The 24352-nt window shown below is 40.6% G+C and overlaps 1 long non-coding RNA gene across 3 annotated transcripts; it reads left to right on the top strand.

Moving 5' to 3' along the window:
- Nucleotides 1-12107: 12107 nt before the first annotated feature.
- On the top strand, nt 12108-14188 carry LOC131251369 (uncharacterized). 3 transcript variants are annotated; one of them, XR_009173781.1, is made up of 5 exons: nt 12110-12328; nt 12487-12561; nt 12650-13093; nt 13407-13518; nt 13850-14188. It is a non-coding gene; the product is annotated as an uncharacterized LOC131251369 (long non-coding RNA). The 3 variants fall into 3 exon arrangements; XR_009173782.1 differs by having other exon boundaries at nt 12111-12328; nt 12650-12997; XR_009173783.1 differs by lacking the exon at nt 12650-13093 and having other exon boundaries at nt 12108-12328.
- Nucleotides 14189-24352: the final 10164 nt, after the last annotated feature.

Genomic DNA, 24352 nt, shown 5'->3' with positions numbered 1-24352 from the left:
ACTTGTAGAGATCAGGGAGGTCTATGCTTGATTCAATGACATAATTGGAATTAGAGTTCCATCTTATCCAATCTGAAGATATCTTAGTAAAACTAAATCTGAACTTCCTTTAACCTAATTCTCAATGGATGAAAGTTATGAGAACTGAAAGTGATCCCATCACAAAACCATGCCCGGGACAATGACTCACAATAGGATATACCAATCTCATAAACAAACATAAGAAAATCATGAAGATTAGAAGGATTTCGTCATCCAACCATGCACAAGGGATGATGGTGAACAACAAGTTTCCTAATTTCACAATCTCACTACGTGAAAAGAACATACTCAAAGCTGTTGCAGATCTACTTTAATCTGAGTCGCAATAAACCATTAAAAACTGAAAGTATTTCTTAAGAATTAAATTAGAATCAAAGAGAGTTCAACATAAACATAAGTCAAAGCAATAGAAAATATCCCATCATGCTACAAGCTTCACCTCTTAGCCCTAGCTAATAGGTTTAGCCAACCATAGACATGATTGGAATTAAAATCCTAGAAGAAAGCATGAAAAACTAAGGAAGAAAGAAGGAAAACGCCTGATGATGGCTCTCCATCCTTGTGCTTCGCTCCTCCAAACCCTAGAATGATTAAATAGATCCATAGGGATGCCCTGGGGACTCCTATTTATAGTTGTGCAATACCTCCTTCCACAACTCTTTGGAAAAATCTGAAAACTGCCTCAAATCTACGCACTCTGCATAACTCGCGTGATCCCTTCGATGACATCAAACAGGCTTCGATGTCATCGAAGGGGTCTTTTCTATATACTTTTTCCATGCTTGTATAGTTTTATCCAGACCCTATAACCTTCCATGTCATCAAACCTATAAGACTCGTATCCTAACTCATATTGTTCCATAGGGTTCCGCGGTCCTTCCGGTCGAATTCCGATGACCCGTGATCTGTTATCGGCATTTCAGCGCAATCCTGAGTCATATCCCGTATTTCAGAGTCAGCTTGACGTGATACTTGTACCCATGTGACCGCATCATCATCGCGGTTCTGATGCTGCGTCTTGCGGGTCGAGGCGATACCCAGGCCAGGAGATGTGGGCCCGTGTTCAGTTGGAGAAAACACCGCACATTTCCAAACCCAAGAAAGATTTCAAATCATGTCCCATCAATCATACCTCATGTCATGTACACATCACCCCATCCCCAAGCAACCCCTAAAGTCAACACTCTCTTATACAAAGTACACCTATCATTCACCTTTTCACCCATCACACACACACACACACACACTCTCTCTCTCTCTCTCTCTCTCTCTCTCTCTCTTACACCTCTCTCTCATTCTCCCAAGCAACCCCACGAGGCTCCATCGTCCAAGCTCCATGAGAGAAGCTTGCATGGCCCACTCCCTACCACCCAATCCAACCCTTGGATCATCATCTAAACCGTCGAAATTATCCCCTTGGGGCTCTAGACCGCATAGGCGGAAGAAGGAAGAGGAGATCAAAGGTGGGTGCTTCTCTCTCTATCTCTCTCCCTCTCTCTTTCCATCTCTTTTTCCTTGATTGCATGGCCCACCTTAATGTATTATCTATGCCATCCTGCTGTGAGGACCACCGTGATGTATGCTTCAGATCCACACTGTTTAGATTTCTGGACGGTGGGCTGATCATGAGGTGTGCACTATATCCTAACCATCCATCCATTTTGGCCAGATTCATGGGCCCACGTTGGTGATGGTCACCCAGAACGTCCAGCCTCAGGACGTCCAGCAGTAGCTACTGCTGGACCGTGTGAGGTGGAAAAATCAATAGTTATTACTGACCCAACTAATGTGATGTTAGCAGGGACCGTGGGCCCCACATGGTTTATTTGTTTTATCCACCCCCATCTGTTCATTCAAGGGTGCATGGACCCACATTGATGACCCACACCATCCATCTGTTGCCAGCGTGGGATCACAGTGATGTAAGTGTTTTGTCTACCCTATCCATCTCCCACGTGGGGACCCACCTGATTGGGGAAGGGATTGGCTGGAATACCAAACGCTAGCAAAGTTCTGTGGACCCCACGTTGTATGGGTTACACACCCCGTCCACTGTGCGGACCCCATCATGATGCATATATTTTATCATGTCCGTCCCTCATCAGGACGTGGACCCCACTGTTTTCTGGTGCTACATGCACACCGTTGCTGCTGGACATTTGCAAACATGAATATCAGCTTTTTCCAAATCATTCTCACAGGATGATTTAACTTTTAAAATATCTACTAGAGAAGGGCCTTTTGACGTTGATCGTCATTTAATTTCAGCCCTTATGGACATTCCTGTGAATGATGAGGGTATTCCTATCCATAACTTAACTGATAAACCCTCAATGTCTGAAAAATGCATGCTCACTAGAGACTTGTGCAACATGGATGTTCAATGGACTCAAAAAGGGAATGCGCTTCCCGCAAGGTATTTGTTACCCAAATACAGAATTCTCTATAGAATCTTTGTTTCTAATCTGTATCCTCGTTCGGGTAATAAATCTGACTTGACTTCGTTTATGGTTCGTGTTATCAATACTATTTCCAATGGTACTCAGATTTATTTGCCATCCTTAATCTGTCATTTCATTATTCAGTTTCGACTCCATCCTGGTCATAGTGACATTCCTTTTGCCTATTTAATGACTGTATTGGCTACACATATGTTAGTTGATATGCCAGTTGATGAGGCACCTATCCATCATCTGATCTTCAACAATACAAATATTAATAAGATGAAGTTGGATCTGCTTCCTGAACAAGGTGGTGGTGGTGGTGGTGGTCATGAAGAAGCTAATATTGACATTAATATGGATGACATTTTTGAGGAACTGGATTCTGACTCAGCAAATGATCCAGATTTTGAACCATCGGATGTTGATGCTCATCTGAGAGCATTAGAGGGTAAAGTTGAGAATATAAATGTTAAGTTGGAAAACATGTCTGTTGCTCATGATTTGCAATTCAAGTACATGCGCAAATATCTTAGGCGCTTGAACAAAGGCATGCACCAACTTGATCCCTCTATTCCTACTCCGTCTTCAAGTTCTAATTCTGAGTAGTTTTTATGAGACTTCTGGTCTGTAATAACTTTATAACTTAGCACTTGGTTGACTGATTTTGATTTGGATACTATGTATGTTTTATGCTGGATATTTATTTTATGTGATGCTATGCTGAATATCTCTATCACTCTTTTGCTATACTCTCTTACCTCCTCATGTTTACTCTCATGAATTCCTTTATTTAGTTCTCCTTTGTCATATTGTGACAAAAAGGGGGAGAATGGTTTGTTCTTAATGTGATTGTGAGAGGAGTAGCATTGGTTATGTTAGTCAGGGGGAGTCAGGGGGAGTATATGTTTGATCTTGTTGAATGACACTGGTTGAATGTTGAAACTGGTTGAATGTTGAATATTGATTTGCAGGTATTAACCAGTTGTTTTACTTTTGTTTATCTTGGTTATGTGTTTTGTCACTAATTTGACAAAGGGGGAGATTGTAAGTGTTATAGTTTATATCCCTGTCTGTTGTCAAATTTGTGGTGCCAAAATCGCTGTTATGTTATATATAACTTGCATAAGTGAAGCTCTCTCAAGGATCAACATACATGAACAAGCTAAGCTCACATCAAGCAAAGCTCACAAGTACAAGAATCAATCTTGAATGAAAGAACTGCTCATAAGACAAGACTCAAGCTGCAAGACTTCAAGAAGAGTACAAGGCAGTTGGTAAAGAACTCAAGACCCTTTCAAGATTGAGCTACATCAAGATTTCAAGATTGAACTCATCAAGACTTCAAAGCTCATACTTCAAGGTCACTTGTTCCGAATGTTTCAATGTCCTTTACTTCATGATTAAGGTTTGATTGACCATAAGTTGACCTTAGAAGTAGGTCATTTCGGATATATAAGTCGAATGTTTATTTTACATGAGTTTGCTCTGTTCTTCGACTAGTCCTAGGTCTTCTTCGACTAGTCCTAAACTTGCTTTGACCAGTCTAAGAAATTTCTCGATCAGTCGTGAGTTTGTTTTAAATTTTGGATGAAATCTGTTATGCTTCGACTAGTCAAGGAAATTGTTCGACCAGTCATAGGAACAGTGTCGACTGCATCTTCGACCAGTCGAACATCTTCGACTCGAATTCCAGCAAAGTTTTTCAGGACCTACGATCAGTCGAAGGAAACCTACGACCAGTCGTAGGTGACCTACGACCAGTCGTAGGAGAGCTTCGACCAGTCGTAGTCAAAGCATATCCCGCCGAATTTTTCAAATATTTGTTATTGCTTCGACTAGTCGAAGAGCACTCTAGACCAGTCGAAGACTTGATCTTCTCACTTATAAATAGTGCACGAATCTCAGAAGAAATCATCGAATTAATTAATCTATTCAAGCCAATCTTCATCGAACTTCTGAGAGATAATTCTGTGCTCCATCTAAGCTAAGTGTGCTTATTTAATATTCTCTTTCCTTAGCTTTATTTAATTGATTTTGTTTCTGCTATTCCAATCTGATTTGATAAGAGGAATTATTATTCCCTTTCTTTGGAATTAAAATTAATTGAGGCAAGCCCTATTTGGTTTAATTTAAAATCTATTAGAATTAGAACCATTGTAATTGAGTACTGGACATTGAACTTGGACATTCAATCATCTACTCTGATTTGGTTCTACCGGGCTGCTACATCAAATGAGATAATCAGGTATTTTACATTTAATTGCAAATTCCTTTTTGTTTTGGTTTCTTTCAAGATTTGCCAGAAAAATCTTGTTGTATTGGTTGTTTAAGGAGAGCCGGGAAAACTCAGAAGTGGGGGTTTTTTTAATTGTGTAAGCCCATAGACAAAGACACAATTGTGAAGGTTTTGGGTGAACCTGGGAAAACCTATTTTGTTAGTAAACGCTAATATCCCCTGTGTGAGGATATTAGGAGTGGAGTAGCATTTTGTGTGGCTGTCGTTTAACAGTTAGTGAACACACAGGCAAACCACTATAATCCCCTGTGTTGTGGTTGAATGGTTTATACTTCTAATCTTTAATTATTCTTTTGTGGGATGTATGTATGGTGGTGAATGTTGTGATCATTTAATTCAAGCTTTGTGAGAATGTTGTAATAGTTTAGAATTTATTTTCTGCTATTCCTTTATCAGCTTGATATTTAATTTCTTTTAAAAGTTGTTCTAGCAAGGTTGCCCTGCCATTTTTATGGTGTATGGCTGTCCCTAGAATAATACATTTGTGATTACAATTTATTTCAATTCTGTTTGTATTTATTTTTGTATTCCTCTTCGGTTTGAGACTTGATACAAAGATCTTTCTAGAAATAAGGTTGTCCTACCATAAACTCTGATTTTTGGTGTAAGGTTGTCCTTAGAACAACGTTTGTATCAACCTTTCAAGATCTGAATTTTGAGGTTATTTTACTTTCCTGCATTGTGATTTACTTTGACTATCATTTTCTTTTTAATTCCGCTGTTATAAGTTTTATTTGGCATTGTCCTATTCACCCCCCCTCTAGGACATATAGCTTGGCCTTTTCATGTCCTAACTCATATTGTTCCGTAGGCTTCCGCGTTCCTCCTGGTCGAATTCTGGCGACCCGCGATCTGTTATCGGCATTTGCACGTAATCTTGAGTCATATCCCGTATTTCAGAGTCGGCTTGACGCGATACTTGTACCCATGCGACCGCGCTGTCGTTGCGGTTCCGATGCCGCATCTCGCGCGTCGAGACGATACCCAGGCCAGGAGATGTGGGCCCGTGTTCAGTTCGAGAAAATATCGCACATTTGCAAACCCAAGAAAGATTTTAAATCATGTCCCATCAATCCCAGCAATCACACCTCATCTCAAGTACACATCACCCCATCCCCAAGCAACCCCTAAAGTCAACATTCTCTTACACAAACTACACCTATCATTCACCTTTTCACCCATCACACCCATCTCTATATCTCTCTCTCTCTCTCTCTCTCTCTCTCTCTCTCTCTCTCTTACACCTCTCTCTCATTCTCCCAAGCAACCCCACGAGGCTCCATCGTCCAAGCTCCATGAGAGAAGCTTGGCATGGCCCACTTCCTACCACCCAATCCAACCCTTAGATCATCATCTCAACCATCGAAATTGTCCCCTTGGGGCTTTAAACCGCATAGGCAGAAGAAGGAAAAGGAGATCAAAGGTGGGTGCTTCTCTCTCTATCTCTCTCCCTCTCCCTTTCCATCTCTTTTTCCTTGATGTATTATCTATGCCATCCTATTGTGAGGACCACCGTGATGTATGCTTCTGATCCACACCGTCCAGATTTTTAGACGGTGGGCTGATCATGAGGTGTGCACTATATCCTAACCATCCATCAATTTTGGCCAGATTCATGGGCCCACGTTGATGATGGTCACCCAGATCGTCTAGCCTCAGGACGTCCAGCAGCAGCTACTGCTGGACCGTGTAAGGTGGAAAAACCAATAGCTACTGCTGACCCAACTAATGTGATGTCAGCAGGGACCGTGGGCCCCACATGGTTTATTTGTTTTATCCACCCCCATATGTTCATTCAAGGGTGCATGGACCCACATTGATGACCCACACCGTCCATCTGTTGCTAGCGTGGGATCACTGTGATGTAAGTGTTTTGTCTACCCTATCCATCTCCCACGTGGGGACCCACCTGATTGGGGAAGGGATTGGCTGGCATACCAAACGCCAGCAAAGTTCTGTGGACCCCACGCTGTATGGGTTACCTATACCGTCCACTGTGTGGACCCCATCATGATGCTTGTATTTTATCATGTCCGTCCGTCATCAGGACATGGACCCCACCATTTTCTGGTGCTACATGCACACTGTTACTGCTGGACATTTGCAAACATGAATATCAGCTTTTTCCAAAGCATGTGCATCCACACGAGGTATGTGCCTTATCTATGTCATCCAGATCATGGGCCCCACCTATCGGGCACGTGTGGTGCATCCTCGCCCTCTCTATTGAGGCAGATACAAATCTATGGTCGGCCACGCTGGAGGGACTCACCCTGATGTATATATTTGAATCCACACCGTTCATATGATGATGGGTCCCATGCAGCTGGCAGCTGCTACTGCCCACTTGCGTCAACAGGCCAGGTGGCCCTGACCATGATGTGTGGTCCACATCCACACCGTCCATTCCATGGTGGACCTCGCCTTGATGTACGTGTGGATCCTCACTGTCCATTGCTTGGACGGTGGGCCACATCTGTATATGTGTTTGATCCAGCGGTCCACAAATCTGGACGCTGGCTATTTGTTTTTAAAAAAGAAAAAGAAAAGAGAATTAAATAAATAATAAAAAATATTGTAATAAATAATAATATATTATATTATATATATATATATATGTAGGTGGTGGGCCCCATGTGGGACCCACCTGCTGGACAAAAAAATGGGGCAGATTTAAAAGGGCTGGTGGGCCATGTACGTGGACCCCACCCCTGATGGATTTGTTCCATCCAAACCATCCACCTGGATGTGAAATTTTCTCCACGTGTGAACTATATATACATATGAGATGGCTCTAGGTGGGACCCACCTTAAAAAAAAAAAAGAAATCTGCACTGTATGGGTAGTGTCCTGCGCTTTTGAGTGGGTATATAATATATAATATTATATCATGTAATACATATATATTCATCTGTTGGGCCCTATGTGAGACCCACCTCTTTGAATAAAATCCCTGAGATCAGTGGCTGATCATGAGGTATTTGTTATATCAAAACCGTCCATCCATCTAAAGGACGTGGTCCACCCCTGCACGCGTGGGTGGAGCCCACCGTGATGTATTTGATTCATCCACACCGTCCAGACCTCTGGACGGTGCTGGATGGGCAGGACGGTGTTAGGCCACCATGATGCACATGTTTACACACCACCGTTCATCTGTTTTGCTGGTGGGGCCCGCTGGTGTGTGTGGCACCCACACGTGGGGCCCACCTTATATATGGTATCTACGCCCTCCATCTGCCATGTACGGCCCACCTTGATGTTCTAAATCGGCACCGTCCGTGCAGTGACTCACCATGATGCATGTGTTTTATCTTCACTGTCAAACCATTTTAACAGATAATTTAATGGCATAAGAAAAAGAATGAGATAGGTCTAGTTATCCAGTGGACCACACTGCCAAAATAGTGGGATTGAACGTTCACCATTGAAACCCTTTTTTTAGTACACAGAAGTTTTGGATCAGTATGAATTTGTTTTTTCAATTAATCTTGGTCCTTGTGACTGTATGGACAGATTGGATGAAAAATAAACGATATGGTGGGGCCCACCCTGATTTACTTTGTAACCACGCCATCCATCGGTTATGGCTACCATGTGAGGTGTAGATAATGTGTATGGGGCCCCCTTAGGACATGCAGGGCCCACTTTAATGTGATGTTTAAGCGACTCGTTTGGTGAGCCCAAAAGTAATGTATAAGAGGCCCGATTTGACGTGTATGAGGCCCAGTTACAAGGCCCGTTATGATATATTTGAGGCCCGTTGGTGTGGCTTATTTGATGTACATAAAGCCCATTGGCGCGGCTCATATAATGCGGCCCATGTGATGTAGCCCGCTTGACATAAGAAGCCCATTGAGATGTATTCGATGCCCAGGTGCGAGGCCCACCTGTTGTATATTCGAGGCCCAATGAGATATATATTGGCCTAATATGACGAGACATATGTGACGTAAATGAGGCCCATCGTGATTGTACTTGAGGCCATGGGCCCACTATATATTTAGTCCTATGTAGGACACTCCTTCGGAGCAATGTTGGTTAGATGTCCACTTTAATGGACAATGATGGTTGGATGTACATATTGTGACCTTCCCTTAGGCCTTGTTAGGCTCATTCTCATCATTCCCTTAGTGGGTTAACCTAAATAAGTAGGCCCCATTTGCAGTAGACGGATGGCTCCGTACTATCGAATTTGATATAACCACGGCCGAGTGCCGATCTTTATAGTATGGTTGATCGGTTGATCATTTATGGACCCCACTTTGTGTATCTGTTGATTATCGAGTGATTCCGATTGTTGTGACCGATTGCCGATTAGCGATTGAGGCCGATTACCATGACTGATTGCCGATTCCGATTGTCGTGACCGATTGCCGATTAGCGATCGAGGCCGATTGTCATGACCGATTGTCGATTCTGATTGACATGACCGATTTACCGATTCTAATTAGTGATCGATTCCGATTGTCATAACCGATTGCCGATTCCGATTGACTTGACCGATTTGTCAATTCTTACTATCGATCATTCCGATTGTCATGACCGATTACCGATTCCAATTAATTTGATCGATTTGCCAATTCTGATTATCGATCAATTCTGATTGTCATGACCGATTATCGATTTCGATTGACGTGACCGATTTGCCGATTCTAATTATCGATTGATTCTGATAATCGAGGCCGATTCTGATTGTCGAGGCCGATTATGAGTGTCGAGGCCTATTTCAGGTGTCGATTTTGATTGTTGAGGCCGATTTCATTTGTCGAGGCTGATTTTGATTGTCGAGGCCGATGTGATGAGGCTCATTGTGATGCATTTGGGGGCCAGGCGATGGAGCCCATATTGATGTATGTTAGGCCGAACGCCCATTGTGATGTATGTTAGGCCTATGTGAAAGGCCCATCGTGATGTGTATTAAGCTCTTGGGTGAGGCCTATGGTGTTGTATATCAGGCCCTTGTGAGGCCATAGGTCCATTATATGTTAGGCTCTATGTGGGCCACTCCTTGGGCGTAATGTTGGTTGAATGTCCACATTGTCGAGGCCACTTGTCGGTGCCAGTTATTGATACCGATTATGAGTATGTGACAGCATAGCATCACGATACATGCCCATATGCATCATCTGCATATTTGTTATGAGATGTGGTTGACCATTGCATATGACATTGGGCATGTTATTATGAGACTCCCTGATAGGCGGAGATTGTCTAACCTCAGTGCGAAAACCTCTAAAATCACATGCTCGGGTCCAAGGAAGTTTTAATAGCTGGTCTACTTGTGGTGTGGCCCACCAATTTTTTGTGCTAGCTTGATTTTTAAGATACAGAACGGGCCCACCTTATGAGTAGACGTAGTACTTACATCCTAGTGGGCCCCACAAACTTTAAACTTATTTACAAATGTTATAAATAGGATCCGACCACTGAAGAGATGCCATATGGAGTACAAGGGAAATGGACGGTGGGCGTCACTCTCCCCACTGTTTTCTGTGGTGGGGGTCCACTCGAGGTTTGGATCTGACTCATTCTTTGGATCATGCTCTAAAATGATCTGTCCAAATGGATGGACGGTGTGGATATAATACATACATCATGGCGAGGCCCACAGAAGTTGGTGACACCACTACTCGACCTGTCAGTAGCTAATCTGTGGCTACCCCACCCTATGTATTTGAAATCCCCAATTTCTCAGCTTTGATCGAATTTAATAGCTCTCTCTCTCTCTCTCTCACTTTGTGAAACTCCATCTTTGCTAGATTTTCTCACTCGACCTCAATTCATCCCCACCGAATCATCTCTCTTCCTAAGATCTTTACCTCCCATTTAGAACATCTCTCTGGATCGAGGTAAGTATCGTTAAAATCGGTGATCCGACGCTCCGAATCGAGGATATGGAGAAATCAGAGGCCGAATTGTGGATCTATGTCGAGAAGCTGCGGCAGAATGTTGAGGAGTGGGATGAGATGATCTGGTTCATGTCGAGGAAGGTGGATGATGAGGGGGATGTGAAGAAAGTAGAGATCCATGGGCACGGATCGAAGAGTAGGGCCACGTTTGGTAGGAATGTGGAAGAAGGCGACGATTTAGGGGAGTATTGCACAGATTTTTCAAGGATTGGGAGAATTAGGGTTTCACAGGGGTTGGATCTGGTTCCTGAGGCTTGTTTCATGGAGAGGATTATGGAAAGGAATGTTGCTGAAGCGGATGGGATGGCAGTTCTTTACGGGCAGAGGAATGACTTTAGGAGGGATTTCTTGCCATCAGCTTATGTTGCTTAGATGGAACTGTTGAGTGAATGGCAGCCGGTTTGTGTTTCTTCTTCTTTCTCTTTCTCAGTTTCAGGAGCGTGTATAACACACACACACGCACGTGCACACACACACACACAGTGAAAAGATGAATTGGGTGTGAGATTTGTGCTCAAGAACCAGTAGAACATAACATGTTGAGGGGAAATAGAGAAAATATATATCAATTCAATATGTGAGATGGTTCCCTGACCTCAATAAAAAAAATTACTGATGACCAACTTATAGTTTGTTCTGGAAGCATTATTTGACATTTACATTTTGATATTCACTATTATGGATTTTTTAATTTCTTATATTTGTTGTTGTTTCTAAAGCTTTTTGTTAAAAAAGTAATTTGATGGACCTGGTTCAGAACATTATTCTGATCTATGATGCTTGGATCCTTCAAAAAATGGTGAGATTTAAAAGTAATTTGATGGGCCTAGTTTAGTATATTATTCTTATATACGACATGCAGATCCTTTAACAAACTGGATTCCTTGAGTTATATACTAGGGGTACTTGGATAGGGATAAGGATAACGAACCCCTTTTACTAAAATGTGAAAACCCCTTCTATTAAAATTTTGAACATGAGATTTGTTAATTTTCTAGAGGTTGTAGTTAATCACATCAACAGGGAAACCAATTCCGTTTGTGATACCAAGAAGATTTATTGTCACGAAAGCATTTTAACTGAACATAACAAATCCTTTCCATATCAGTATCCCATATATAATATTTAAGCTCAATTCTACATTTCTGTTTTGTTGTTCAATAGGTGGAATGAGAGGTTTTAGGATAGATGAATTTATCCCTTAGAAAACATCTGCATACATCTGCATACATTAGCCAGCATGACTTGCACTGTTGCACATATCCAAGACTGAATTTTTTTAATTTTATTTTTCATCTCATGTGATGGAAGAGCTCCTGAAGGAACTCAAGAAAGGAGAGAAAGAGGCTACAATAGTTGTTAACTTTGATTTGGATGCATACATGAATGTGGTATTCCTTTTATTCTAGAAGTGGTTAGAAAGTTAGTTTCTATTGGCAATGATTAAAAGCTACAATTAATTTTGATAGGCAATAACAGTCGATTCGAGCTCGGGCAAACTCGAACTCGGCGTGAATTTTTTTCGAGCCCAAAAACCAACTTAACTCTGTCTGAATCTAGTTTCAAGCCGAGGCGAGTCGAGTGAGCTGACCGAGCTAACTCGAATCATGTACAGCTCATGTTCTACTTGTAAGGTAAGTGTGGGGCTAGGAAACCTCCAACCTATGGAGAAAATTTTTAGTTTTACTTTCAATGGTCTTTATTTGTTTGTCCTTTTTATATGATTGTTTTCTATATAGACTATATATATGTTCCTTTCTGAGGAAGTTACTGTTATTTTCATTGTTCACAGATAACTCAATGAAGCACCAAGACGTTTAGATTTTGTGGTCAATCCATGGTTTCATGGCCATATAAAATGAGAATGGTACGTATTTATCCATCCAAGCTCAAAATTAATTGATTCATGTTAGTATGATTTATTTCTAATTCTATGTGTGTTCTTGGATTCATAGGAAAAGCTACTTGGCGCACACGAGGTGATTGGACATAATATAGAGAATGGTTATGAAGGAAAATTATTTTCCTTTTATGTTTTCTCTGTTGGCTTCTTCATGTATGAATGAAGTGAGATACTTGGATGATGTTTTCAAAAGAGAGCATGTGGATGTGTGTATTTTTTATATTCAAATGAGTGTTTAGTTGATCTAGCAGGGAGGTACAAAATTTTATTGATCTAGACGGGAGTGAGTGTGCATCTCATGCATTATCAGATAAGAACTAATCATCAAGTGAAATATGTACAAAACTACTTCCATGATGTATTGTAACAGGATATGTTGGGAGTCAAGACGCCAGATCAGGTCCTTTTTAATGATCCAAAATGTTTGCATCTTTTCCGTTGAATATAGGGAGTCTGCTTAACCACTGAATATATAAGGGCTTTGAATAATCCAGAGGTTAGAATATTCCAACAGAAGATTTTTTATTTTTATTTTTGCTACCCACACTCTGGCTGCTAGCAGCACCCTTCCCTTTCTACTTTTGGTTACACACTAGTGCCATTCTCTACTACAGAATTCTTTTAAATTACAGATTTTGTGAAATGATTCTATGCAATTGCACCATTTCTATTCATTACAGACCCTTGTGAACGGTTTAAATTACAGAATTTGTTATGCTCCTCTTAGTAGTGCTTCTAACCCTGTTTTAAAAATGGCTTAGTATTTGATTTTTTTTACTAACAATTTTACTTGAATATACAATTTACAGGTTTGGACTAGAGCCATGTCTTTGTAAAGGCATATTTGCTTAAGGGAGGATATCTTAAACTATGCTACCAAGTTGCTAAAGGCAGAGCTCCCTCTTTCTGTGAGGCTTCTTGGTATGTAGATTGTTTGCATGTTATGCATATTAATCATGGGATGTTACAAGGATTCATATGAAATAGAGTAGCAGTGCTTAGGTGTCCTGTTTTTATTGATTAAGAATTGCAATCTCATTGGCCTAGAGTCTTTTGATGCTCTTTAGTCATTTTAGCCCATTTCCCACTTCATGTACTTGTATGTTATACTATGTATATGCCCATTTTCCAAGCATTGGTTAAGCAACACATGCATCTTTCAACACGGATATGATGCATAAAAGGAACTTTACGAATGGCTTGCTCAGCAGGTTGTATCATCTGATGTATGTTTTCCAATTTGTTATTTCAGGGATTGCCCCAATGACATAAAGGAAGCAGTCTCAACTCTAATATTTGCTGCTACAAGATGTGTAGCTTTGCCTAAGCTTCAGACGCTACAGAAGCTATTTGGAGAGCATTATGTGAATGCTTTTGCTGTGGGCGCAGTAGAATTTTTTGCTTTCCTCAGCACAATGAAATTCTTATTCAGCTTGTTGCTACATGGAGTCATGGAAACAGCGTATCTGTACGGTAGGAATAACTCGGAAATCATTGAGTTTATAGCCATGGACATGCTCGCTTGAGTCTCCTCCTGAAGGTTACATTGTTGGATGCACATATAAATGAGCCTGAGAAGTAGGCTTCTACCTGTCTTGTGTATGAATCCATGTTTTCCTATTAGGCAATCTGGCTTCTTCTTCTTCTTCTTCTTCGTCTTTCCATCAATTTAGTTGGAATTTTGTGTCTATTTTTATTGATTCTGATAATGGGTTTGTGATTTCTCTCTAATTTACTCAATTATTCTCTTTAGCCTCGGTTGTTGAGAACCAAGGTTAAAAATAGATTTAGCTTCAATTGGAGGCAATTGAGGCTAAAATTTGGATTTAGTCTCCATTGGAAACAATGGAAGCTAGAATTTTGATTTAGCCTCATTTTGAGACAATTGAAGCTAAAAATGTTCTTTTAGCTTCACTTGAAGAACCGAGGCTATAAAAGCTGTTTTAGCCTCGGTTGGTAAAACCGAGGCTATAAAAGCCGTTTTAGCCTCTGTTGCTAAAACTGAGGCTAAAATCTTTAGCCATTGAGGTTTCAGCCTCAGTTTTGATAATTGAGGCAAAATTGAGACTAAAGCTTTAGCTTCGGTTTTTAATATTTTTATCCACAATTTTGAACTGTGGCTAAAGGCGTATTTTCTTGTAGTGTATCTACTTTTGTTTTTTTTAATCTTATTCCTCCAAATGATATGGAAAAGTGGATGAACAGTGTGGATAAAATATATACATCATGGTAGGCCCCACAGAGCCACTGATAGGACCGCCCTTCTCCAACCAGCATTGGCCAGCATATTTCCTGCTAAAGCCTTTCCCAAGAAGCTCCTACGTTGGGATGTAAGGTTGGGTTCACCGGTGTTTATGAGAAATCCAACCTGTTCATCCATTTTCCATCTTATTTTAGGACATGCAATAAAAAATGAGGATAATCCAAAACTTAAGTGGGCATGAGATATGAAATATTGGGTACACGAATGCCTTCTATTGAAACCTTCCTAGGCTCCAACTTGATGTTTATATGCCATCCAAATCATTTATAAGGTGGTTTTCATTGAGATGAAGCCAAAAACCAAAACTTCACTGATACAAAACTTTTGTGACCATATAAATATTTCAACGGTGGTCACTAAATCCCTACTATTTCCTCTCATGTGGCCCATTTGAGTTTTGGATCCACCTTATTTTTGGTTACACGTCCTAAAATAAGCTTGAAAAATGGATGGACAAGTTGGATTTCTCACAAACATCATAGTGGTCCCTATCCACAATCCTTGTGCAAAAACTTCTGGCAAAAGGCTTTTTGCATTAAATCTGTAACCCACTAATGCTGCCAATAATGAGGAATCAGATAATGCTCTTTGTACCCCACTATAATATATGTGTTTTATCCATACCTCTCATCTATTTTTCCAGATCATTTTAATGCTTTGGCCTTTAAATGAGGTAGATCCAAATCTCATGTTGACCACCCTATAAGAAAATAGTGGTGATTGAATGCACAACATGAAAACCTTTCTAGTCCCACTGTAATGTTTGTTTACCACCTAACTTGTTGATTAGGTTAGACAGACATGGATGAAGGGAAAACACAAATATTAGGTTCATCCATAAATTTTTTTGTCCCCACGAAGCTTTTAATAGTGGGCATTCAATCGCCCACTATTTCCTATGGTCTGGTCCACATGAAATTTAAATCTTCCTCAATGTTTTGGATCAGTCCCTAAAATGATAAAAAAAAATAGATGAACGGTGTGGATAAAACATGTACATTATGGTGGGGCCACACAATACTGTTCAATAGCCACCTTACCGTAGCAATGTCCGTAAGAAATCCCCATCCAGATCTAACACGCTACTGGGAAGCGGATTTCCTGCTAAAGCCTTTTTGAAGGAAGTTCCTGCATCCTGAATGGTGTAGTACCTAAGTTGCACCCGTCAGATCCACTCCATGTGGGCACCATTGTCTCACCATTTCTTATGGTGTGGTCACTAGAGACTAGGATCTACTTTGAATTTAGGCATGGTCACTAGAGATTAGGATCTACTTTGAATTTAGGCCCATGCCTTAAAATGAGATGGCCAAGGGGATGGATGAAGTGGATATAAAACAAATACATTATGGTGGACTCCACGATATGTAACATATCAAATACAATTAGAAACAAGAGCGGTGTTCACGTTCAAGTTTTGCCAAAACACAACAAGCTTCTCATTCACTTCTCCATTGCATCATTGATTGTTTCTTTATTATCTTTATAGAAGATTAGAAATATATATATATATATATATATATATATATATATATATATATATATATATATATATACATATATACATATATATATATGGTCTATTTTTTAATGGCTATTGATATTTTAATTTTCTATTAAGTACTTTAGTTTATTTAAATTAAATGGAATTTATTTTTATTTAATAAAAAATAATTTCTTCATAATGTAAAACATTTTCAAACATGAGATATGGAAAATGTGTCAAATTAATAGATTTCAGAAACTTCAGATATTTGTTAACAAACAAGTTGTTTCAAATTCAACACTTAATTTTCAAACTTCATCAATAGTTATCAAACAAAAATTTCACCTTCAAATTTAGACTTCGTGTTCAGATTTTAGATTCAGGCTTTAGACTTCAGATTTAACAAAAGGGGCCTAATTCATGTTTGGTACTGCTTTAAAATGAGGCCATCTCTTTTTAACAAAAATCAACTACTTACTAGAAGTCATAATTTATATACATTTTTTAATAATTTTTAAAAATAAAAATAAAAATTGTTATGTAAACTTTCTTGATGAGACTAGGATCACCGGAGAGCATTGATCATTTTTCAATTTACCAATTCTTGATGCAGAAATTTAGTCAGCCCTCCCTGACTCGTGAACCTGCATAAAAAGCAAATAAAGTGGACCCTGTCTCGTGCCGGGGACCATCCGATGCCAAAGTCAGGAATCTGGGTCTAGTTGAGTGTCGAGTGTATAGGGCTAGAGATTGTGCATACCTCTCCCCTCTGGGGATCTTCTTATTTATAGATGAGAAGAGGCGGTAGTGTAGGGCATGGTCGCTTATGCTTTGGCGGGGACAAAATCCTCGTAGGATTTTGAGTTTATGCACGATGGGGATCCTTCTAGATCATTGGCAAGAAGAGCCGTGTTGGAGATGGTCTCCGCGATCTTCAGCGTGGATTGCGCATGATCAACAATGTCGATTAGGTTTGGCTCGATTTACCATTGGAGTCGAGCTCTAGACCGAGCTCTTCTTGGTTGGCCTTTAGTCCGATGGGGTCAGACTCAGTATTTTCATGGAGGTCTAGCCCAACATATATGCGAAGGTCGAGGTTAGCATCCAATTTTGACCCGATGCTGGGAAATGGGGTCTTCCTCCTGGTTGGATGACCTGTGAGGGTGCTTAGACCGTTAGGTCGCACCTGTTGCCATTAGAACACTCGACCTGGTATGTTGAAGGTAAGTCAAAACATTTTCCCCATAATAATAAGTCGCCCCTACTTACTTGTCCACATAGTCAGCTGGATAAGTAACATGTGTTCTAGCTAGGTCAGGTTTAATCATTAGGTCAGACTAAAACTCGGTTAGCAAAAAATCGGGAGGCCAAGGAAGGTGAACCTCCTACGCATTGTTATGAGTGGTGGGAAGTTGACGGTTGCGGAGCTCTAGGTGAGAGCCCCATAATGGTAGTGTGATGGTGGTGCTTGAGCTAAGGGTACCTTGGCACAGTGCCGACTGTCCTCAGAACGGGGCTCGAGGCGGCCGAACACCATGTGTCCCACGGGGAGAGAGCTAGCGTGTGACACTACATCTTCGCGTGCTCGGGCATTGACGGGGCGTCATCAATGCATCAGGCGCAATTTGTATAAAGGGGAGAGAGGGCACCCAGAGCTCTTCATTCCATCCTATTTTCCTCTATGTTCTCTCAGATCGGGTGATTTCCGATAAGTTAGAAATCCCTCTTTTTTTCTTCTTTCCAACAGCTTTTTCCTCTTCATGTTGATTTTTCCCTTTCCTGTGCACTTTTTCCCTTTCCATCAATGTGTTCACTTTCTCACCTCTATTTTGGTCAAGATGTCGGATTGGTTTAAGGTTAGGTTGGTGTTGGGGGCTTTCCACAACTACTCGTATTACTCCCCTGAGGACACTTGTTTAAACAAGGTCATTCTGTCTTCCTCGAACATGGAGGATGAGGAAGTCAGGTTTCAAGGCCCGAGTGATGAAGGAGTTCAGCCTGGGTCGGGTGCTCTGGCTGCTGCAATGGAGGAGATTGGATATTTCGGCTCTGTCATGATGGTGGCCGATCTCCTTAGGTTAAGGGTAGATTACTAAATTCCTGAGTCTTCAGGCCCTAGAGTAGAGGGAAGTCCCTGGTCAGCCTCGCGCAGGCGAGTTGGCCGTTTATGTCATAGCTCTCCAGTGCAACCTTCGCCTGCCTCTATATCCGACGATACAAAAATTTCTTGTTGCGGTGAAGTTGGCCCCGGACCAACTAATCCCGAATGCCTGGAGGGCTCTGGTTAGAATGTGTGTCCTCTGGCATCAGTTCGGTTTCTTCGAGTTGTATAGGGAAGAGTTCCAATATTTGTATAAAGTCAAGCCCAACCGCATATATTTGGGGTGGTACTATTTTCACCCTATATAACGCCCCGAATTTTCACGGCCAAAGTTTATATTCGTACCCGAGAAAACTAGGTGTTACCGATGTCTAAATTGGATACTTTAAAAATCACACCTTATTATTATTATTTTTTATTTAGATCACATTCAGATACATTCATGAAGGTAACATTCACAAGAATAAAATTGATTGTATTCATTATTTCATCAAAGTACAAGAATTCAGTAAATAATTAAATGCCCTCTCAATGGGAGCTTATTACATTTATCAAGTTCACAGTGAAAGTATAAAACTAATTCATAAAACTATCTTCTTATTCTTTTAGTATAATCTTGCAAAGGGAGATGGTCCTCCAAGTCTTCAATCTGTATGTCACCTGCATCATTTGTATGGTTGGAGAGGGTCAACGCCCTACTCATAGTGATGGTCATCCTTTAAGATTAACAATAAATTAAGAGATTCATAAAAGTAATGTAAGGGTTTAGAGACGTCTCATACTCCAATACTACAAGGGGTATCGGTATGCGTAAACAACGTACATAAGATGCATTCCTAGCAAAGTATATATGGCTCATCATACGTAGTGATTATCATAATGTGGAATATAATTTATAGAAAACCTGACTCGACCCGCATCTCATAACTACAGATATTTACTGGCGTATCCAACGCTAACGTGGATTTATGTGAACATCTCAAGGCAACACAACAATACGGTTGGGGGATTTATATAATACGATGTATTCATGGAATGACTATTTGCGATATCCAATCCCGAAAAATTGATGTAACATGTATAATGATTTACATACATTGATTGTGCATCATGCCAACCAACTCACGGAATTACGTGTCGACCAAGAGGGCCGCTACCTGTAACACATTACGTCCAGGATAAATATTTGAGTCACTACTTGTGATACCTTCAATACATCATTTACATTGATAGAGAACGTGATCTAGATCATGTGGTTCTGGAATAGCAAGACACGTGCCCAAGCCTTAAAGATAGATAACACAAGTCCAATATAATAAAGAGAAGAGTGACAATGGTCAACTCAATAACGAGAAAAGTGGTAATGGCCAACTTATTAAAGAGGAGAGTAGCGATGGTTAACTCCACAAATGGGAGAGTGGCAAGGGCCAACTCGATAAAAAGAAGAGTGGCAAGGGCCAACTCAATAAAGAGGAGAGTGGAAGGGCCAACTCAATAAAGAGAATAGTAGTGAGGGCTAACTTAATAAATTTGATAAGGCAAGGGCAAGGCCTGTATCCATCACTCCACATAAGTTCATAAAGATCACTTGTAATTAACATCATATCATAATTCTTAAAAGGATAGATAATGGTTGATGATAAAATATTTGGATGAAGAAAATCATAGCAACATGAAAACATAGTATGTAACAGGTAAGATAAATTATATCAACTTAAATTACTGTAAGCTTAAAGGAATAAAACCCTCACATTATACAAAGACAAAATAAATTCTACCAACTCAAATTAATGTAAATTTAAATCCTCACCTTTAGTGTTGTTTCCTCCTTGAAGGTAGGTATGCATCGAAGGATTAAATCTTTAATCTTGGTGAATCAGCAGGTTGCTCATCCGCGGGTGTCCACTATTGTTAGACTCTTTCTTCTTTCCATCTTTTTTCTTTCTTTTCTTTTCTTTTTCTTTCTCTTTCTCTTTCTTTCTTTCTTTTTCTCCTTCTCTCTCTCTCTCCTGTTGTTGTTGCTCTGCTGGAGTTTCCTTTCTTCCTCACGTCTCTCTCTCTCTCTCTCTCTCTCTCTCTCTCTCTCTCTCTCTCCTTTGTTGTATCTTCAAGACGCTGTGGTGGAGACGCTTTTACAGGGCATCCAAGCTCCCAGATGTCTTGTGCATATACGTTATGCATTCCGTAACGGAATTGGCTAGGCTTATGCAGCCCCTGTTTCTGCGCAAGGAAGTTAGCAGTGACTTGTGTTATGAAGGACGGACTGGCCACTGATCCTTGCATGGGGTCTTTCCAAATGGCCTTCTTAGAGGGGGTTAAAATCCCTTATGGATGGGTTTGAACAGTTTTGATTGCACTATATGTTATGTCACTAATCCCAGTGTGGTTGGTCTTGTACGTTTCAAGGAAAGATGGTACCCTTTTGTGCTTGTTGTTGCACACACAACTATTTGCATGGGTCCTTATAGATTCTAGGGCTTTGATTCTCGTCATGTAATGAGCATAATAGATGCTTTAGATCCCTATCTAGATGGCTGAAGAGTGGCCCAGCTTGGTTCGATCATTGGTCATTTGTTTTCTTGTAGTCCTGATTTTCACGTAGCTAATTACACTCACGCCTATACATGTAACTCCACCTCATGAGGGATAAAGTAAAATACTAAAAATAACGGATCAGTGAAAGTGGAACAAATAAATAAATTTTTGGGATAAAATTTTCTTTAAGGGGGGTAGATTGTAACACTCCGAACATTTCAATACCCGAGTATTGAAAGTCCTCGAGTATTACCATGAATTTAGCCTATTATGTACATGTGTACGGTACCAATCTAGCTACTTGACCTCTACATCCATCCGTACACTTATCCGATCAAGATTATGATCCATTAATCTTGTTCATCCCATATGAATATGCTTAACCCACTATAATAATTACAATATAAGGAACTTGTACATGTGAAAAAGTCATTCGAATCTAATGATATCCATGTTCTACCCCTAATCACTCCAGAAACCTGCTTTATGTCTATCAATTTACAAAATTGATAGTACAACCACCTAGATACATTATTAGAATACCAACAATTAAGTCTTCTTATTTTTAGCATGTCATCTGACCGTCCATCATGTTTGGATCCCCCAAATGGGCCATTAGAAATTTAGGATAATCTAGTCATTATGAAGATCTTAGGTCATGTGTCCAAACCACCGGGTAATGTTTCAATTAGATGTGTACAACTACTATTCTAAAGTATGAAGCTTGTTAGCCATCTAAAAGAGCATCTTAGGCATTCTTTGGAGACCGGGGCCCAAACTTGAACCATAGAAAGAGCACGAAAAATAAAGGGTACTCACCAAATCTTAGGGCATTTGGATGATACACTCTGACATAACGGACGTCAGAAGATAGTCGAGTACTAGATGAAAATTTTGTAATTAAGGGATACCAAATGCATGACACTATTCAACTATAAAGGTTCAATGGTGAACATCATTCTAAGTGTTATCCGATCATGATGTCCACCTAGAGCTTGGATCTACTTCAAACTTGGGTCCGTGAGCCCACACAACGAGCTGAAGTCAGTGAAGGGAGAGGATTTTCTAAAAGATCGCCATAATGGACCCCACCTATCACATACAAATGAAACCAAGAAGTTCACATCCTAACTGACTTCTTGGTTCAACGATGAATGCAATCCCCGAGTGGACTAATGGTGTGGCCCACCCAAACCTCGGATCCACCCCATATTCTGGCCCCTGGCCTAACATGATCCTGCTAAACCAATCAATAGAGTGGATCTCACGAAGGACATCACTAATGGATCTCACCTAAACCAGCTAACAATCAATGTAAACACCTTCTCGTTGTTACAACGACGAAATCGGACGGAAGAATGGGTTTCACCCCACCTTCCTACTACATGTGTGGGCCACTTGATCAATGAATTGACTCCAAACTCCAGCCCATGCCCTAAATTGATGAGATAGAACTGATGGCCGAGTTGGATCACACCACAAAAGCCGAACCAGTGGGCCCCATCCATCCTCAAGACAAGTGGAGTCAGATGCTGTTATAGCGTCTGAAAGAAACTCGGAAACTTCCCCCATATAGGAAATTTGGCCACGTCAGATCCACAGGATTTGGACCGTTCAGTCTCTAACACTAAGAGTTTCAACTTCAACCCACAATCCCAAGGAAGCCAGGAGAATCCCATGACACTTGGTTAGCCAAACTCGTTACGCAAATCAATCCAGCGAAGGGAGAAGACACATTCCAAGCGCTCACGCGCAGGACGACAAAAATCGGATGCTTGGCTCTGATCTAAACCATCCAAACCAGATTTTGATCCATCCTAAGACACCAAAAAGGAAGGTGGAGTTACATGTTCTGCCGTTTCTTCACAGAGGCAACCCACAACATGCAGAATCAGCAAACTGCATCTCTTTCTTTTGTACAATCGTCTAGCGTGCATGTGATACAAGGAAACCTCTAGAAACGTAGGGATTCCTATAAAAAACCCACCTCCATCACCAGGAGATACATGCTTCGAAGAAAGAAGGAGCTAAGAGAGAAAGAACGAGAGAAAGAGAAGGAGGGGAGTGTTGTGGAAGAGCCACCAGACGTCGATGGCAAACCAGGCCGAGTAAGGGACCCTGGTTAGTGGAGATTCACCCTTCTATCTTTCTTTAACCTTATCTTCTTTTTCCTTCAATCCCCTTATCAAAGTAGTGAAGAACACCACCATGACGAAACTGAGTTCACTCAATGGAAAGACATGCTGAGTTTTAGAACCCAGAAGATACAAACCATAACGGGAACCTTGGCGTCCATAACCTAGACCCTCTAGCACCTCCTTTAGTCAAATTCGAAACAGGTTAACCAAAATAAAAAGATTGGCTCTAAGACTCCTCTCCGAGCATTTAACCTTAGAGGACGATCAAACAACTAAGGTGATGGTTTTATCCTTTAAGCCTACTTTAATTAAGTTAATGCATTTTATCTCACCTTTTACGTGCCATTTTCCATGCCTTTTACCTATTCTCAGATTACCATGACTTTCTCTCTCTTTTTGTTTAAATTATCATCAACAATTATTTACTCTTTTGGGATTATGACATGATGTCCATTGCAAGGAGTCTTCCTGAATTCATGTGGGGCTATGGATATGAGCCCTGCTCTTGCCTTTAATCTTAGTTGAGTTGGCCTTTGCCACTCATCTCTTATTTGAGTTGACCTTCGTCACTCGCCTCTTATTTGAGTAGGTCATTGCCACTCATCTCTTATTTACCTTAAAGACTCGGCCAGGTGTCTTGATATCCCTAAACTCTCATAGTTCAAGGGTTTCTCTCTTCGTGTAAGTACTATGTTGGGAATCCCTCTTCTATTGATCGAATAAATATCGTCAACGTAATGCATTTTCAGTAACGGCCCTTGGGCGACACATAATTCCATATTTCACGAGTGATGGTACACCAGTTGGTGTATGTAAATCATTATATATATGTGTTACATTAGTTTTTTTTCTTTTAAGGGTTGGTTGTGGCAATTAGTCGCTCCAATCTGGGTTGTGTGATTCACCTAGTCATGTGTTGTATCTGTCTTGTGATAACCGCATAAATCCTTGTTAAACATGGGACACACTGGCGAATCTCCGTAGTATGGGATGCGGGGTGAGTCAGATAACTATAATCATATTCCACATTGTGGCGATCGCTAAGTGTGATAAATCACATATACTTTACTAGGCCTGCATCTCATATAGATTGCTGGTGCATTGATACCTCTTGTAGTTATGGAGTACGAGACGTATCAGAACCTTTACATTGCTTTTATGAATCTCTTGAATTACTGTTAATCTTAAAGGATAACCATCACTATGAGTATGACATTGACCCTCTCCCAACC

The sequence above is a fragment of the Magnolia sinica genome, chromosome 7 (assembly GCF_029962835.1).
Source record: "Magnolia sinica isolate HGM2019 chromosome 7, MsV1, whole genome shotgun sequence".
NCBI classification, from domain to species: Eukaryota; Viridiplantae; Streptophyta; class Magnoliopsida; order Magnoliales; family Magnoliaceae; genus Magnolia; species Magnolia sinica.
Note: the sequence above shows the minus strand (reverse complement) of the source record. Positions and strands in the feature narration are given on the sequence as shown.